The 17,938-nt window shown below is 43.5% G+C and overlaps 2 protein-coding genes across 3 annotated transcripts in view; one reads left to right on the plus strand and one right to left on the minus strand.

The window, feature by feature from the left end:
• The window catches only part of NIP7 (nucleolar pre-rRNA processing protein NIP7), a 65,386-nt gene that overhangs the window by 7,093 nt on the left and 40,355 nt on the right, over positions 1–17,938 (minus strand). The window lies entirely within an intron of this gene.
• TERF2 (telomeric repeat binding factor 2) overlaps positions 9,955–17,938 on the plus strand; it is a 37,460-nt gene continuing 29,476 nt past the window's right edge. For both annotated transcript variants that reach the window (XM_082862058.1, XM_082862060.1), the window contains exon 1: positions 9,955–10,025. The gene's annotated coding sequence lies outside the window, so the exon portion shown is untranslated. The remainder of the gene's footprint in view (positions 10,026–17,938) is intronic.

A 17,938-nucleotide genomic window follows, 5' to 3' on the forward strand; every position in this document is an offset into this window, starting at 1 on the left:
AAGGTCAAGAACCCTGGCTTATGGAAGCCACCTTTTTCACTCCCTTTTCTCAACAGTTATCTATTATGTTGGAAATTGTTTCTGTCCCCTGTGATCCTGGCCACACAAGCAGGAGTTGGGTGTGGCTACAGGTAGTCACAGTTCCCTGTCTCTAATGGGTCTCAGGACACCAGTACTTTCCTCTCAAATAAGTGCCATTAATGTCAACCATTCCTAAGGCCAGGAGAGACAAAAGCAAGTGGTAACAATAAAAAATATTCACTTTATAGTACACATAGATCATAAGAGTAAGAGAAATAGCATAATATACCATTTTCATCTTTTACACTACATGCCGCTATTTTATTTAAAATATTTCTATAAATTTTTTAAAGAAATAAAGAGTACATTTAAAATTATGTAGAGAGAGAAGGCTGGACAATAATAGACTAAAAAGCTAATAGCTATCTCAGGGTTGAGGGTTTCGAATTGATTTTAGTTTTCATGTTTATAATTTTCTGTATCTTTTCAGTTCTTCTCACAGATTGTGTATCACTTTTGTAATCAAAAAGAAATTATACTATAGTGTTATTTTATTTAAGTTGATTTGTGTGCCTCCTACACCTCTGTGGAAGTGGAACAATTTATTTTCAAAGAGGTGGGCATAGAAGGAGACAAGTGGGACGGAAGAGGTAAGGGACAGATATGACTATGCTCAGGGTCAGGGTGAGGCTGTGGAAAAATACCAGTGATGCCACACCCTCAGCATGGTTCTGGTCAAGGCCACCCCTGAATCACCCCACCACTGGCTTTATTTTTTGCCCCCTCCAAGTGAAATAATCCCAGTTTCTCTCACCTACTGTGGTAAACCTAGCTTCCTTGCCTTTGATCATTTTTGTGGCCTCCCTCTGAGCCTGCTCCCAGCACTCCACTATCTCTGTGGATTCCCAAAGAGACAAGCTCCTCCTGTGGGGACCAGCCAGGAAGGGGAGAGTGAGAGGATGAATCTGTGGCTGCCTGATACCCTAAGTGGATGGTTCTTGTTGACTTTTGAGAAGGGGCTCAATAAATAGCATGCCTCCTCCCTACTCAGGCTCTGAATCAATTGGCGGTCTGAGTGGTCAGGAGATGAATTATCTTCTGATAAGGCTATACATCGCAGAACGTAGCTGAGCATGTGAGCCCAACAGGCTTCTCTGAATCCTAGTTCAACAGACTTTCCCACAGTCCCAGGCAACAGTGGACCAGGGTGCCCTCCCCATGTGGAGGAAGAGAACTTGTGTTCCTTCCCAGCATCTCAATCCTAAGTGACCAGGAAGAGGAAGACACTGGGAGACTCATGCCCAGTTTCTCCTAACGCTCTCCTTCCCCTAAGTGCAGGAGAGGGAAGGCATGAAGAGGAGCCTGGGGCATGATGACCCTCTACAGGAAGGAAATATTTGGAGTGAGGGAAAAGCATTTTCCTCTCCCGAAGTTCTTACTATTTCTTGGATTATAGAACATTTTGAGGATAGGAAGCAAGTTATAAACCACCGCCTCAGAAAAGTGCATATAAGTGCTGGGCTTTGGTATTAATGACTTATATCTGCCTGACTTTCCCTTTCTTCTGGTCTCTGTGCCCCATCTTCCCTGCGAGGAATTGTTTCTATTCTAGTGTATGTGAAGCTAGTGGGGCTGCCAATCAGATGCTCTGCCTCCCCTCCTTACAGATGGGGCATGTGATCCAATCTGTCCAGTGAGAGAAGCTCACTTCCCTGGCCCTGTTGTTTTAGGAATGGGCACTTGATTGAAGGCAGCCAATCAGGGAACAGGACTAAGGGCAGGAAGACTGCTTCTTTATATGAATACTGAACTGGAGAAAAAGTAAAGCTTGGAGCTCTCCACAGCTGTTTTGTCTGCCAAGTGGCAAGACTCTAAAAAATGGAGCCCAACAAAGCAGAAAGATGCCCTGGGGATGTTTTTGACCCTTTGATGTAGTCAGAAACGAAATCTAGTCTTGTGGTTACATGAGCCACTAAATTTGCCCTTTCTTGGCTCAAGCTAGTGTCAGGCAGATGTCTGTTCCTTGCAATGCATGTGCACACATAGAACTTGGCCTCCACTTTCCAGGGGTGCTTAGGCTATGAAGCCCAAACATCTATTGGATGTTCAGAGCCCCTTCTGTTAGTGGTGCCCTTTATAAATTTGAAAATTGATCAAGTATTATTCTAAAAGATTCAGATAGCTCTGGCTACTGCACTTTGGGCACCAATACTTGTTTCTTCATGTTGACGCCACTTCTGCTTGCCAGCAACTTGGAAACCATACTAAAAGCACAGGCTGGAGGGCCTATAGCTTGAGAGAAGACAAACAATATGGGTGTGTTGGGATGCAGAAAATGCTAGGAGCAAGTGACTGATCCTCTTTTCCTTTATATGTAACGGATGAGAGTTGGAGGTAGAAAGAAGAGAAAGACAATCCCACTCAACCCAAAGAGGATGTGTGGGCAAGTTAACATGCAAAATGGCGATAGAAGATTGATGCAGGGTGGTGTAGAAAAAGCTATGGAAGAACAACAGCTCACTTTTTTTTTTTAATTGGTTAATGGTTTGGGGGTTTTTTTGGAAATTTATTTATTTTAATTTTTGGCTGCATTGGGTCTTTGTTGCTGCGTGTGGGCTTTCTCTAGTTGCAGCGAGCGGGGGGCTACTCTTCGTTGCGGTGCGTGGGCTTCTCATTGCGGTGGCTTCTCTTGTTGTGGAGCGTGGGCCCTAGGCGCACAGTCTCAGTAGTTGTGGCACGCAGGCTCAGTAGTTGTGGCTTGCGGGCTCTTGAGCACAGGCTCAGTAGTTGTGGCACACGGGCTTAGCTGCTCCTCGGCATGCGAGATCTTCCCGGACCAGGGCTCGAACCCGTGTCCCCTGCATTGGCAGGCAGATTCTTAACCACTGTGCCACAGGGAAGCCCAACAGCTCACATTTTATTTTTTTATATATTTTTAAAATTTTATTTATTTATTTATTTTTGGCTGTGTTGGGCCTTCATTGCTGCATGAGGGCTTTCTCTGGTTGCTGCGAGCCGGGGCTACTCTTTGTGGTGGTGTGCGGGCTTCTCACTGCGGTGGCTTCTCTTGTTGCGGAGCACAGGCTCTAGGTGCGCAGGCTTCAGTAGTTGTGGCGCACGGGCTTCAGTAGTTGTGGCATGCGGGCTCAGTAGTTGTGGCTCGCAGGCTCAGTAGTTGTGGCTCATGGGCTCTAGAGCGCAGGCTCAGTAGTGGCGCATGGGCTTAGTTGCTCCGTGGCATGTGGGATCTTCCCGGACCAGGGCTCGAACCCGTGTCCCCTGCATTGGCAGGCGGATTCTTAACCACTGCGCCACCAGGGAAGTCCTCACACTTTATTAAGCATTTACTCTAGGCTAGACATTAAACACTTCACATGCATTTTAACAATTCTAGGTGGTGGGTACTACTGTTATTCCTACTCTACACAAGGTAAAACTGAGATGAGAGGGTTAGGGGTTGTAAGAGCATTCCACAGCCCCTAGAGGCAGGATTCCACATCAGGGTCATGAGAATCCTGCACTTCCTAACCACCATGTTCCCTCTCTAGTTAAAGACCCAAGTTAGAACCTAGCTTCTGTCACTTGCTCGTTGAGTGACCTTGGACAAATCAGCCTCTCTCAGCTTGTTGCCTCACCTGGAAAATTCAGGTATTATACCAGGTAACTTTTTTCTTAAAACTCTTTCAACTCAAAAATTCAAAAAAAAATTCAAAAATTGCAAAAACTTTTAAAACACCCCAACTCCCCAATCTAGGATTTATATTCTTGGCCTGAGCTTTGCCCCTGAAGACTGTATAGATTGGTTTTTCCCATGGATTTAGGATCAAAGGGCTCCTTTGGGTTATGTGTTCCTTTGAAATGGATTCAAAGGCATGCGTTTTCAAAGTGAAGGGGAAACTGGAAAGCCTTCATCCTTGCTGAGTGAATCAGCATCCCAGAGCACAGGTGACAAGTCCTGACCTACCCCTTCACTGTCTGATAAACCCACAGGTCACGGCTCTGAACTCAACCCCACTTTTCCTTCTTCCTGCCCCCTTTATGGGCTTTCTGATAAGGTGCCCCAAGTCAGCTGTGACAGTGTTTTCTCTCTCTGCAAACAGTCCCCAGGGCGTGCACTCTGCCTGCAAGCTCCCCAGCTGCTTCCAGCTCTCTCAGCCCAGAGCCCTTTAATTGCTGCATTCCAACAAATTAGCCATGTGACAGAAGATTATTTTTAACTTCAATAGAGCAGCTCCCTCTCTTTTAATATATCATGCTTGGCCCACATTCCCTCGGTGAAAAGGGCACCACCGGCTACTTCTGAGAACTTTTAATTACTCCAATTGTTTGCAAAACCCTTAGAAGATTAATTTTTTTTTTCTTTCTCCTTTCCCAGTTTCCCCATTTGCTATTTAATGAAAGCTGAGGCTGAGTCCAACTTGGGGATTTACCAGCTTTAATGGGTCTCCCCAAATCCTCTCTAGCTGCCCCCATTCTCTGCAAGATAGCTTTTTTAAAGTGCAAACCCGCTGGGGGATGAAGGGAGGGCAAGTTCCAGAGTAACAATCCCACATAGAGCCCCAGAAGGCGGCAGGACGAAGGTGGCAGGACAGAGGTGGCTGGTGGCGTCAGGAAGACTGAGCACTAAACATCTCTTAGGTTTTGGGACCCTCCAAAGGATCCTGATGATCGAGCCCGACACTGAATCTGAGCCTTTCACCTTCAAGTAAACCACACAGAACAATGAGCATCTCATGGACCACCATGTGGACCAAAGGCCCTTCTCCAGTTTTTCTGAATTTCCTAAACCCCAGATACTTCTTTAATCTCATGAGGCCAAGTGGGCAGTGTGGCCAAAAATGATTGAGGTTGTATCACCCCCCATCACCTGGAAAGGTACAGATAGACTTGTATTTAAGTTTGACTCCCGCAAAATTGAGAAACGTGCATTTTCTTATACCTGAGTTTTGCAAAATAATTCATACAGGTTATAACAGTATGCGTATCATTCCAGCCATTTTCTCTGTTATCCCCATCCGTTATCCACGGTTTTGCTTTCCACCGTTTCAGTTACCCGCAGTCAACCAAGGTCTGAAAATATTACATGGAAAATTCCAGAAATAAGGAATTTATACATTTTAAATTGTGCACAATTCTGAGTAGCTTAATGAAATCTCATGCCATCCTGCTCCACCCTGCCAGGGTCGTGAATTATCCCTTTGTCCAAGTATCCACTGTCTATATGCTACCTCGTTAGTCGCTTAGTAGCCGACCCTGGTTTTCAGATTGACTGTCATCGTATTGCAGTGTTCAAGTAACCCTTATTTTACATAAAATCGAATGTCAACATTTTAGTGCAGGTCAGTGAATCTCGAAAATAGCAAACACTCGTGTAAACTACCACCCAAATCAAGATATAAGTGTTTGCATCTCTTCGGAAATTTGCCTAGTACCCCTTTCCAGTCAGTGGCCCCGCAACCCTGGGCAGCCGCTGTTCTGATTTCTGTCACCTAGATTTGTCTTGTTTGATTTTGGAAATCACACAGGGTGTACGTCTGTCTTTCTATGTTGTGTTTTTGAGATGCATCTGTTGTTCCAACAGTGCCAACCTGGGTGGTGGTTTTCTGTTGGATTTTCAGGAATAAGTGGAAGTGGTAAATTCAGGCCTAACCAGAGCAATTTCACTAATGATAGATTTCCTTAGAACAGGCTTACATCGACTGCCATGCACCACAGTACCACAGTAACGCTATTTAGACATGGCAAGGTGCTTTTGATTAAAAAGAAGTCGGCAAAATGTACCTCGCAGCTCGCCCTTTGACCCAGCTCTTCTGCATTTAAGAGTTTCTCTTACAGATAGATATACTCACACATGTGTGACATGATGTTTGTACAAGGACATGAATGTCAGGACTATTTTTCAGAGCCAAGGATTAGAAACAAACTAGTGTCCATCAGTAGGAATCTGATTCAATAAATCATAATGAATCCAGACAATGGAACACTATCCAGTCATGAAAATAAGTAAGGAGGTTCCCTATGCACTGAAATGAGATGATCTCCTAAGGGAAAAAAAGCAAGAAGTGGAACAGTGTGTGTTCATTCACTTATTCAACAAATATTTACGGAGAAACTATCAATACAATATTCCAGGCACCACTCTACACGCTGAGGATATAACATTATACCACATAAAATCCCTCCCCTCGTGCAGCATCCATTCTAGTGGCAAGAGTAGAAGGAATAAAAACAAATGAAAATTATATTTGTATGGTGTGTTATCGTTAATATAAAATAAAAGAATAAAAGGGGAAGAAAACATAAATATGTTCTTTTATTTTATTTTTTTGGCTGTGCCTCAAGGCTTGGGGGATCTTAGTTCCTCGACCAGGGATTGAACCTGAGCCCTGGCAGTGAGAGCGCCGAGTCCTAACCACCGGACCGCCAGGGGATTCCCAGTGTGTTCTTTTAAACATGCATAAAGTCTCTACTTTGGAGAAGATACTCCAGAAACTGGTAGCACTGGGGAAGGGAACTGGGAAGCTGGGGGACATGGACAGAGGAACAAATGTCACTTTATGTTCTTTGTATCTTCTGAAGTTTAAAATTTTGAATATGTTACCTAGCCCAGAATTAATGGGTTAGGTATTAATAATAATAATTATTATTAATACAACCCATAATTATAACCCAGGATATAATTACATTTTTTTTTAAGTTGGAAGAAGTATTTGGCAGTATTTCCAAGCACCTGGGCCCTCAAGTTGTGGGAAACGCCCTACTGTTTTTTAATCAGGGCAGGAGGAAAGGGCTAGCTCCTATCTGTCACTCACTGCAGTCATGAACCAAAGTCATAGCATCACTCTGGGAAGATTAAAGAGGCACCAGGAGGACAGAAGGAAATAAAATCAATCTTGAGAATTTATAAAAGGCTTAAGCAGCTCTTTCCTAAATTTGAATTAATGTCAAGAGAGAATCATCTCAGGAAATGCGAGTTCCTCTCGTCAAACTTTTTGGGACCATCCCATTTGGGAATGAATTGCATAGAGCCAAGTTCTTTCACAGGGAACATCTATGTGTAGGGAAGTGGAGGGATGGGGAGAATAATAAAAAGACCACCTGACACTGAACTTGGACACCTCTTATCTTTTTTCTCAGCTTCCCTTGGGTTGTATGGGAAAGAAGGTCTATAAAACACTTATGGTTTATCGTTTGGGTTTACTCATATAACATGTGAAAGTCGCTATATGGAAGAGAAGCCTGATTGAAATCTGTACTCTTTGTGAATGTTTGTGTTCCAGAAGCTTCCCAGAGTTGTTGGATGATGGCTCTATGATTACTGTCTCCTTGTGGCCTCTAGTCAACCAAAATGGAAAAAAAAAGTTTGGCTTTGAATAACAGGTCTATAATTATTTATCTTATCTCACAATAAATTACCCCTTTTAAAATCCTACCATTATTTTTCTTATATTATTATTAACTTTTAATTACTAGTTGATATAGGAATACATTCTTTTTTTAAAAAAAAAATTAGAGTGTTGCAGATAAAGTTTTGGTTGTCTTTAATCATTTCTTACAACCCTAATTTAATTGGTCTGGAGTGTGGCTGGCAAGTAGTTTCTTTCTTATAGTGATTCTAATACACAGCAAAATATGAGAACCACTTGTCTAACTGACACAGGACCCCAATATTTTTGGAACTCAATACCTAGATGTTATGGGAAATATGTATATGAATTTTTTTTTTTTTTTTGGTACGCGGGCCTCTCACCGTAGTGGCCTCTCCCATTGTGCAGCACAGGCTCTGGATGCGCAGGCTCAGAGGCCATGGCTCACGGGCCCAGCCGCTCCGCGGCATGTGGGATCTTCCCGGACCGGGGCATGAACCCATGTCCCCTGCATCGGCAGGCGGACTCTCAACCACTGCGCCACCAGGGAAGCCCTGTATATGTATTTTTAATACAATAAATGGTTTTCTTTCTCTAAGTGAAAGCTGAGATTTGCCTTTCAAGACAGATTGCATTTTAGCAAAAGCACTTCCATAAACATTTGGGTTTTGCAAATAAAAAGCCAATTTGCAATCCTGGAATGGAGTTTGGGGACAATGAGACCCTAAACTTGTGTCAAAGTTGTCATTGTTGCGGGCATGTTGAACCTCTGTAGATTATCAAGATGTGGCCTGAGAGTGGGGATTGAGGAAGAACTGATGAAGAAGTTTCTTGGCTAGAGACAGAGAAGGCTGTCAAGACCCTTCTGGAAGGTAAGGCTGAGACATTCGAGGACTATGCTGTCCAACACAGTAGCTACCAACTTCATGTGTTATTTATTTTTTAATATAAGTGAATTAAAATTAAATCAAATTAAAAATTCAGTTCCTCAGTCATAGTAGCCACACTTCAAGGGCTCAATAACCACATATAACCAGTGGCTACCATATTGGGTGCAAACATAGAACATTTCCATCATCAAAGAAAGCTCTTTGGGACAGTGCTACTGTAGAAATCATTTTACACGGTCTTATACAGTTGCTAGTTTAAAATTTCCTTCCTGGGGCTTCCCTGGCAGCGCAGTGGTTGAGAATCTGCCTGTCAATGCAGGGGACACAGGTTTGATTCCTGGTCCAGGAAGATCCCACATGCCGCGGAGCAACAAAGCCCGTGCGCCACAACTACTGAGCTTGTGCTCTAGAGCCCGTGAGCCACAACTACTGAGCCTGTGTGCTGCAACTACTGAAGCCTGCGTGCCTAGAGCCCGTGCTCCACAATGAGAAGCCACCACAATGAGAATCCCGCGCACCGCAACAAAGAGTAGCCGCCGCTCGGCACAACTAGAGAAAGCCGGCGCGCAGTAGCGAAGACCCAACACAGCCAAATATAAATAGATAAAATAAATAAATTTATTAAAAAATAAAATAAAAAAAATTTCCTCCCTGAAATGTAATTTACCAAGACTTCAACACAGTATTTAAATAATAGTAACAGCTAACATTTATTGAGCACCTACATAACGGTCAGTTTTCTTGGTCGCAGACAACAGGTTCCACTCTTGCTAATTTAAGCACAAAGGGATTTATTAAAGGGTATGGCTAGCTCACAGAATCAGTAAGAAAGTTAAGAAATAGACTCTAGGCTAAACATCCAGGAATGACTCCTAAAATTATACTGCAGAACTCATTGACAAACAAGCCACAGCCTCTGTCATCATCCAGAAGCTTCAGAACTGCTAAGCTGCCACCACAGCTGATGTTTCTAGGATCACATTGCCTTTGCCATGATCGGCCTCAGCAAAACGGATGCTTCACACCTGCCTGTCCCTCCACGTAGCTCATAGCTCTAAAGTCTCACACAAATGGAATCTAAGTCATAAACAGAACCAGAGCCGCAAGGGAGTTTGAGAAATGTTGTCATGTTTATCTCTCCAGCCTCTGCAGTTCAGGAAGTGAGCTAGGACGGGGCTGGAATGGATTTGGAGCAAACCAGTCAGTCTAAAGTATCTGCCATGACCTGTTGCATGCCAAGTCCCGTGAACATGCCCGATCGCATTTCTTTCTTACAAGAATTCAGGGAAGAAGGGCCTATAAATCAACCCTCCTTGACAGAGGACACTACAGGAAATGGTGGGGCATACGTATGGTCTTAATTGTGCTTGGGGAAGTTAGAAGAGGGCCCTCTGTCCACTCTGGGAGAGAAGGAAAGTGGAGCAGGGAGGGGACAGCTGCCTGGAGAAGCCAGGATGGAAGACGACTTCACAGGAGAATAAAGCAGCAGTCCCAAGGTGACAAAGGACAGCCAGAATGAATCTGAGAACTCACGAGTGGTGCTGCTGTACAAATTCATGCCAGATTCCGGAGGCCCTGCCCTCTCCACAAATCCATGCTGCCTCTGGTGGAAAGAACCAGAACTTACACACACAACAAAGACACAAGAACACTTGCCTGGCTACATCCCAACAACCCCAGTTGCACCTGTGGCACGGAACAGGACTGCAAAAGTAAAGAACTCAGCAGGAAAGGCTTCCAGAAGGAGGTGAGTTTTTTAGTGGGTTTGAGAGGAGAGGTGTTAGCATATGCATGGCTGTCAAGAGGCAGAGGGTTTCAGATGAAAGAACTCATCTGTCCTCATGCCAAGACTCATGCCAAGGCTGAAAGGGGCAGCCACTGTAGCATATCAAAGCAGTGTCCTTGACTCAGGATGAAGGAGGTGAGTCAGTGTTTGGGAGAAAACAGTAAATAAATGGGCTGGGAAGGGAACTGACTGCAGGATAAAATCATGTGAAACCCTTCCTATGATTACAATTATATTCAAATATTAGTAAAGTATGTATCAAAAATCAATTTGGAACAGAATGAAAATCTCGGGAGTGGGTCCTAGACGTCTTATAACAACCACTCGGGGATGATTCTCCCGATTTGCCTGTCCTGAGGGCTGTTCCCAGTCTCAGCTCTCCTCCCCTGTGATGTAGCTCAAGCTTTTGGTGTATGGGGGCTGGGGCCCCTTTGCCACATCATTCCTTCCTGGAGACATCCTAGTAGGATCAAAAGGTACCTAAGCCAGGGAAAACAATAAATCTCAAGGAAATGGGACTCCTGGAGCTGGGAAATTCAGAAGAATTTGAGAAAGGGGCATCAACACCCCAGAAACATGGTGGCATGCATGATTCTTATTTTGCTTAAGCTTTATCAAACAATATATTTTAACAAGTCTTTCCATCTGCCAGGTTCAATGTTAAGCAATTTAATAATACATTATAAATAAATAAATTCTTTTTCAGTTAAAAAAATAATAATACATTACATCATTTAACCTTCAGAGCAATTACCTAGACTAAAGGCTATCCCCATATTACAGATGAGAAAAATGAGGCTTAGAGGTCCCACAGCTAAGAACTGGACTCCACAGCCCACTGATTTAACCATCCTGCTTTGCTGCCTTGATTTCTTCTTCCTTATTTGTGTTTTCCTATTATTTTTCACATGTTATGTTTGTATACTTGTCAGCTCCAAAAACTAGAAGTTTCTTAAAGTGCAATGATCAAGTCTAATTCATCTTCTGACACCCTTACCCCCAGCACCTGATGGAGACTAGCAAGCACATAGTAAGTGCTTAATATACGTGAGCTAGACAGAGCTTTGTGACACAATAATCATTCACCTTGTATACTTAAACCCAACAATTCTTGCAGATATTCAGTTTCCAGCTAGCAAGTAGACGAAGTGGATCCTTTCATTGATATAGGACCATGGTCAAGTGTGAGGGTCTTGGAACCCAATAGTCACAGGTTTGAATCCTGCCTCAGCCACTTCTTAGGGGTGTCATCTTAGGCAAATGTTAAAAGAAAAATTAAATAAATGTTACAATTTATTAAGGGTTATCCATTTAAAAAAGCACTGCTGTTGGGGCATGAAAAATAGCTGAGAAAGTTTATGATTCAGATGCTTAAATATGTATTTTACAAAAGTGGTAGATGCGTTGTTTCCCAGAAGAGTTCAGTGTCTTGTTAGCAGGCCTGCTGACCCTCTCAGGCCCCTCCTATTGAGAAAGACTCAGCAGCAAGAACAGGGACTAGTGGTTAAATGTTAACTTGTGTTTATTTCTCTACAACTGCCTGCTGTTTAATTTGGCCAACCCAGTGAAGATTCTTTCGTAAGCCTGTGTGTAATTTCTAAACACCAGACCTTCGACCTTTACACACATGCTAAACATTTATAGAGTGGGAGAGTTCTCCTTTTTCTCCATCAGTGGAGTGAATAAATACCAACATCCTCCCCTCCCCCCCAAAAAAGTATTCTTTGATCTACACTACAGATAAACCGGTAATAATTCATCCTGATCAGCTAAGGGCTGTAAAGCTGATTCTTTGACAAGCCAATTAATTTCAGAGGGTACTGGGGCTTGTTTCTTCCTGATGCTGATTTAGATTCTTAAAGTCATAGAACTTTAGAGCTGGAAAGAGATCTTTTAAATTAGCTCGTCAAACTGTCCGATTTTAACAGACAGTTAAAATCTGTTAAAACCAGATGAGAAAACTGTGAGCTGCAGAGAGGGAAAAGGCAGTGTAGACACACGTACAGATGTTAAAGAAGAAAGAGCCATATAGGAATTGCTTTGTCACAACAATTTCTACAGCATTTTAAGTTTTCTGTGGTATCGCTTTTTGTTTTCCTTTATAATCTGGTGATGCAAGTATAGTGTTTGAGCCTGGAATTACAAATCCGTGGACACTGATGCTGTTTTGCGCTGGCATCAGAAATATTTGAGAATCACTGCTGCCCCCTGCTGGAAATTTAAAATCTCCAGGTTATGTGGACTTCCTTTGAGTCAAAAAAATTAGAAAAGTAATATTTCCTTAGGTTAAAAAGTTTAAAAAGCATGAAAGGGTATAAAGAGAAATATGAACTCTGCCTCCTTTCAATCGTATTTCCCAGTGATAACTGTCATTAACAATTTTTGGGGAATATTCTTCCATATTTTTTCTACTTATGTGTATTTGTATATACCTATGCATAAGTATATATATTTTATACACAAATAGGACAATACTATATGCACTGTTTTGTAACATGCTTTTCTCTTTTTTTCCTTAATTTATTTTACTGATTTTCAATAGGTAATACATTCAAACTAATCTAACGTTATTTCAATTATACCTCATTTTATTTATTTATTTATTGTTGCGTTGGGTCTTTGTTGCTGCGTGTGGGCTTTCTCTTTGTTGCGGTGTGCAGGCTTCTCATTACAATGTCTTCTCTTGTGGCTGGGCACAGGCTCTAGGCGTGCAGGCTTCAGTAGTTGTGGCATGTGGGCTCAGTAGTTGTGGCTCATGGGCTCTAGAGCACAGGCTCAGTAGTTGTGGCGCACCGGCTTAGTTGCTCTGCGACATGTGGGATCTTCCCGGACCTGGGCTCAAACCCATGTCCCCAGCATTGGCAGGCGGATTCTTAACCACTGAGCCACCAGGGAAGTCCGCTCATTTAAAAAAAAAAAAAGACATATATCTTGAACATCTTCTCAAAGCAGTATATATTGACCAACCTTGTTTCTTTCAATGGAAGAATTATATTTCATTGCTTGGGTGTATCATAAATTATTCATTCAGTCCTCCTTTGATGGAATAAAATGTCAGTCTCTATAAAAGTAAGGACTTTATTATTTTTCTTGTTGTCACTGCTGTCTGTTGTAATGAGAATAATGCTCAATAAAATTTGTTTAATGAATGAATGGACATTCTCCTAGTTTCAAGTATTTTTCTGTTTCAAAAATGCTGCCTCGAGGGCTTCCCTGGTGACGCAGTGGTTGAGAGTCTGCCTGCCAATGCAGGGGACACGGGTTCGTGCCCCGGTCTGGGAAGATCCCACATGCCGCGGAGTGGATAGGCCCCTGAGCCATGGCCGCTGAGCCTGCGCGTCCGGAGCCTGTGCTCCACAACAGGAGAGGCCACAACAGTGAGAGGCCCGCATACAGCAAAAAAAAAAAAAAAAAATGCTGCCCCGAGCCAGCAAGCCACAAGTAAGGAGCCCGCTGGCTGCAACTAAGGAGCACAAGTGCTGCAAATAAGGAGCCCATCTGCCGCAACTAAGACCTGGCGCGACCAAAAAAAAAAAAAATGCTGCCCCAAATAACTTTGTGTCTATATTTTGGGGCATAGGATAAAATCTAGGAAGAAATGTAGGTTCAAAGGCATGCAAATTTAAAATTTTGATAGATGGTCAAATTGGTACTTTTAATGAAGAATGGGTCCATAGGTTTAATAATCCTATCATTCCCATCCCTGACTGGGCATCAAAACCAGAATCTCCCAGAGAATTTAAATTAAAATAACTCCTTTCTGCACATTCCCTCTCTGTTCTAATTCATTAGCTGGGGGGGAGGGAATCTGTATATTTAACAGCCCTTCCCTCCCCACCGTGATTCCAATGCACACTCAGGACTGGGGACAGCACATTACCTACCCACTTCTTGCTACACTGCAGCAGATGGAAATGTGCTCCTCTATCCTAATCTTAATATGGTTACTCATTTGTTATTCAACTGATGCTTATCGAGTGTCTACTGTGTGCAAGACCCTATGCTCTCTCTCCCAGAGGTAAGACTGTACAGGGGATGTGGTATGGATTTCACCACTCCGGTGGGTGGTAGCGCTGGGGGTGAGTGGGTGAGTTCCTTGGCAGTATGTGTGCTGGCCGTTGGCTGGGGTTTGGGGAGGGAGCAGTGTGTGGGTGAAACTCAGGAATCCTGCAGCACTACAGTGACAGGAATTTTTAAAAGGCCCAGCCCTGCCCTGGGTGACATGTCTGTCTCTAACAGACATGGAGCCAGCCCAATTCTAGGTCTTCTTAGGCAACTGCTACTGGGGGTCCCCACAAGCAACACATGGGGCAGGGCACAGTGCTTTCCCTCTGGGACCTTCTAAGCCAGATAAAATATAATGCAGATGAAACACACATGGGATGTGCGCCATGGACAGCCAACAGATTGCGGTCATGAAAAAGGATGATAGATTCCACCGTAATTCGCGACCCACCCAAATGTCACATCCTCTGGCAGTTCCTGACACAAGCAGGTGTGGTTTCCATGTACTCCATAGCACTTAAAATATAACAACAGAAAGAAAAAAGGAAAAAAACCCCAAATCTTCTACTACTGCTACCTGAGGCTTATTATGTCAAAACTTCTAGCTGTTTCACTGGGCGACCCCATTATATTCTCCCAATAGTGCAGGGAACTCAGGGAAGTTAAATGACTAGACAAAGGCCACACAATTTGTTTAACAGAGTGGTCTTCATAATTTTTCTGCTTGCACATGCCATCAAACGATTTTGAAAAATGCTGTATCCCTAGACACAGACACACTTCTATGGCCATGTAATTTATAACAAAGGAGGCACCATAGAGAGTAGGAAAAGATCTTTTTAAAAAATGGTGCTGGAATCCCACTACTGGGCATATACCCTGAGAAAACCATAATTCAAAAAGAGTCGTGTACCAAAATATTCATTGCAGCTCTATTTACAATAGCCAGGACATGGAATCAACCTAAGTGTCCATCATCGGATGAATGGATAAAGAAGATGTGGCACATATATACAATGGAATATTACTCAGCCATAAAAAGAAACGAAATTGAGCTATCTGTAATGAGGTGGATAGACCTAGAGTCTGTCATACAGAGTGAAGTCAGAAAAAGAAAGAAAAACACTGTATGCTAACACATATATATGGAATTTAAGAAAAAAATATGTCATGAAGAACCTAGGGGTAAGACAGGAATAAAGACACAGACCTACTACAGAATGGACTTGAGGATATGGGGAGGGGGAAGGGTGAGCTGTGACAAAGCGCGAGAGAGGCATGGATATATATACACTACCAAACGTAAGGTAGATAGCTAGTGGGAAGCAGCCGCACAGCACAGGGAGATCAGCTCGGTGCTTTGTGACCGCCTGGAGGGGTGGGATAGGGAGGGTGGGAGGGAGGGAGACGCAAGAGGGAAGAGATATGGGAACATATGTATATGTATAACTGATTCACTTTGTTATAAAGCAGAAACTAACACACCATTGTAAAGCAATTATACTCCAATAGAGATGTAAAAAAAAAAAAAATGGTGCTGGGATCCCTGTATACCTATTGGGGAAAAAAAATGAAATTGGACCTTACTTCACGCCATAGACAAATATCAAATCCAGGTGGATAAAGATTTAAAGGTGAAAGGCAAAAATCTACAGCTTTTTAGAAAATAGTATATTCATGACTTATGAAGGAAAGAATTTCTTCAACAAACCACTGACAGCGCTCATGATATAGGAAAAGAATGATAAATTCAATTACACTAAAATTACACAGTGGTTCTTAAGTATACTACATAAAGAGTATAACAGGGCTTCCCTGGTGGCACAGTGGTTAAGAATCCACCTGCCAACGCGGGGGACACGGGTTCAAGCCCTGGTCCAGGAAGATCCCACATGCCGCGGAGCAACTAAGCCCGTGCGGAACAACTACTTAGCCTGCGCTCTAGGGCTCGCGAGCCACAACTACTGAGACCACGTGCCACAACTACTGAAGCCCTCGCGCCTAGAGCCCGTGCTCCACAACAAGAGAAGCCACCGCAATGAGAAGCCTGCGCACCGCAACGAAGAGTAGCCCCTGCGCGCCGCAACTAGAGAAAAGCCCGCATACAGCAACTTAGACCCAACACAGCCAAAAAAAAAAAAAAAAAAGAGTATAACAGATAAACCATAGAGTGAGAGAAAAGATTTGCAACAAATATAACAATATGCTCAACAGACGGCTGCAATATTAGGCTTGGGCAGCAGTGTTAAATGGAACTGCTTTGGAAAGCAGCTTCGCATTCTTTGAATGTATATTATATTTTACAAGAAAAAAAAGAAAAAGAAAAGAAACTACTGCCTAAGAATATGTATCTCCTTGCACATTTTAAAGTTGACATCTAAAAGTTTTTCATCTTATTTACTTTTTTTTTTTTTAATTGTTACAAGAATGCCCATAGGGCTTCCCTGGTGGCGCAGTGGTTGAGAGTCCGCCTGCCGATGCAGGGGACACGGGTTTGTGCCCTGGTCCGGGAAGATCCCACATGCCGAGGAGCAGCTGGGCCCGTGAGCCATGGCCGCTGAGCCTGCTTGTCCGGAGCCTATGCTCCGCAACGGGAGAGGCCACAACAGTGAGAGGCCCGCATACCGCAAAAAAAAAGAATGCCCATAGCAGCCGTATATGTAAGTGCCCCAAGGTGGAACCAGCCCAAATATCTATGGAGAATGGATAAATTGTGTATTTTCATACAATGAAACACTACTTAGCAATAAAAAGGAACAACAGGGATGAATCTCAAAAACATGGTTATGCAAAAGAAGTCAGACACACAGAGTACCTTCTACATGATTCTGTTTATATTAAATTCAAGAACAGACAAAACTAAGATGTAGGAAACCAAAAGAGCAGTTGGGGATGCGGACTGACTTGAAAGAGGCATAACGGAACTTTCTGGAGTGGTTCATCATGTATTAACTAGATACAAAAGATGTAATTTCTGCACATTACAGGTCTTAACATTTAAAAATAAAATTGTTATAGCACTGTCATAAATATATCCAATGAAATATAAATACCATAGTGACTTGATATCCACTATCATCCATTTAAAAATAAAAAGATATGGACAGGGGGGCTTCCCTGGTGGCGCAGTGGTTGAGAGTCCGCCTGCCGACGCAGAGGACACAGGTTCGTGCCCCGGTCCAGGAAGATCCCACATGCCGCGGAGCGGATAGGCCCCTGAGCCATGGCCGCTGAGCCTGCACGTCCGGAGCCTGTGCTCCACAACTGGAGAGGCCACAACAGTGAGAGGCCCGCGTACCGCAAAAAAAAAAAAAAAAAAGATATGGACAGGGACTTCCCTGGTGGTGCAATGATTAAGAATCTGCCTGCCAATGCAGGGGAGGGGGGTTCAAGCCCTGGTCCCGGAAGATCCCACATGCCGTGGAGCAACTAAGTCTGCGCGCCACAACTACTGAGCCTGCGCTCTAGAGCCCATGAGCCACAACTACTGAGCCCGCGTGCCACAACTACTGAAGCCTGTGCGCCTAGAGCCCGTGGTCCATAGAAGCCACTGCAATGAGAAGCCCACACACTGCAGCAAAGAGTAGCCCCCACTTATGCAACTAGAGAAAGCCTGCATGCAGCAACTAAGACCCAATGCAGCCAAAAATAAACAAACAGATAAATAAATGAAAAGATATGGACAAGCCCTTATCGAACAGTCATTTGGTTTTCTGTTGTTGTTGTTTTGCTGTTTTTTGGGGGGGGTTTTGGCCTTGCCGCGAGGCATGCAGGATCCTAGTTCCTGGACCAGGGACCATATCGTGCCCCCTACACTGTAGCAGAGTCCTAACCCCTGGACTGCCAGGAAATTCCCCTTTTCTTTCCAG

This window comes from Leucopleurus acutus, assembly GCF_964270905.1.
Source record: "Leucopleurus acutus genome assembly, chromosome: 20".
In the NCBI taxonomy this organism is placed as follows: domain Eukaryota; kingdom Metazoa; phylum Chordata; class Mammalia; order Artiodactyla; family Delphinidae; genus Leucopleurus; species Leucopleurus acutus.